Consider the following 1744-nt stretch of genomic DNA (forward strand, 5'->3'; position numbering starts at 1 on the left):
CAAGGATCAAAATAATAAAAATGTCAAAGAAGGGAAAATTATAGAAAAAGAGATCCAGGTGGTGAGGAGGTCATGTAGAATGCAGGATACAATAGACTGTCTTAAATGCAGGGAAAAGTTAATAGACAATAGGATAACTTCAAAGAAAGCTAACACTTCACAACTTATCATGAAAATGAAGAGCCAAGTATAACAAGGAAATATGAAAATTAAGAAGAAACTGACAAGAAAGAGCACAAAAAAACATGATCTCAGCACAAGAAGACATGCAGAAAAAGGGAATGAACAACACCACAGAAAGATTGGCATAATGACAGCAATTAATTCATATCTATCAATAATTACACTGAATATCAATAGATTAAATGCACCAGTGAAAAGACAGAAAGTGGCAGAATGGAAAGGAAAACAAGACCATTCATTATGCTGCCTGAAAAAGACATGCCTTACACACTAAGACAAAAGCAGATGCAAAGTTAAATGATGGAAAATAATAAACCAAGCTAATTGCAATAAAAAACAAGCAGGAGTGGCAATACTAATCTCTGATAAACTTTAAGACAAAAACCAGCATAAGAGATAAAGAAGAATACTATCTCATGATTAAGGGGAAATTGAGCAAGATGACATGACCATAATAAATATCTACATTACCAAAGAAAGAGTGCCAAGATATATAAAGCAAATCCTACTAGAATTGAAGAAATAAATAGACAAATCTACAATTATATTGAAAATTTCAGTACATCACTTTCAAAAGGGATAAAATAACCAGAAAGAAACTCGACAAAGATACAGTGGAACTAAACAGCAAAATCAACAATTTGACCTCATAGATGTGTACAGAGCATTCAACATAACAACAGCATAATACACATTCTGTTGCAATACATATGGAACATTTTCCAGAATTGACCATGTGTTAGGTCACAAAACAAGCCTCCATAAATTTACAAACATCAAAACACTACAAAGCATCTTTTCAGCTAAAAATGCAATAAAACTAGAAATCAACAATAGGAAGACCAAGGAAATATAGTCAAATTCATGGAAACTGAATAACACCCTGATGAAAAGCAACTGGGTAGTAGAAGAAATTAAATGTGAATTTACAAAGTTAGAAACAAACGAGAATGAAAACACAATGTACCAAACTCTTTGAGACATGGCAAAGCAGTGCTGAGAGGACAATTTATTGAAGTCAATTCACACATCCATAAAGAAGAAAGAATCAAAATTAACACATCAACACAGCATCTCAAACAATTAGAAACTGACTAACAGTGGGAACCTACAGTCACCAAAAGAAAAGAAATAATAAATATTAGTGTAGCATTAAATGAGATAGAAAACAGGAAAACTATATCAACACAACAAGAAGTCGGTTCTTTGAAAGGGTTAATAAAATTGACAAACCATTGGCAAACTTAACAAAAGAAAAGAGGGATAAGACACAAATAGCACACATTAGAAACTACATGGGTGATATGACAACAGAACCAAAGGAAATCCAAAGGAAAATAATAGAATACTATGAAGAGTTTTACTCCAACAAATTTGAAAACTTAGAAAAGATGGATACAATTTTAGAAAAAAACAACCTACCTAAACTTACACACAGTGAAGTAGAAAACCTGAACAGTCCCATAAGAAAAGAAGAAATCGATCAGGTCATCAAAAAACTCCCAATCAAAAGAAGTCACCAAGTCACCAAACATTCAGGGAAGAGCTGTCACCAATTCTA

This window comes from Chrysochloris asiatica, unplaced genomic scaffold (assembly GCF_000296735.1).
Source record: "Chrysochloris asiatica unplaced genomic scaffold, ChrAsi1.0 scaffold00683, whole genome shotgun sequence".
NCBI classification, from domain to species: Eukaryota; Metazoa; Chordata; class Mammalia; order Afrosoricida; family Chrysochloridae; genus Chrysochloris; species Chrysochloris asiatica.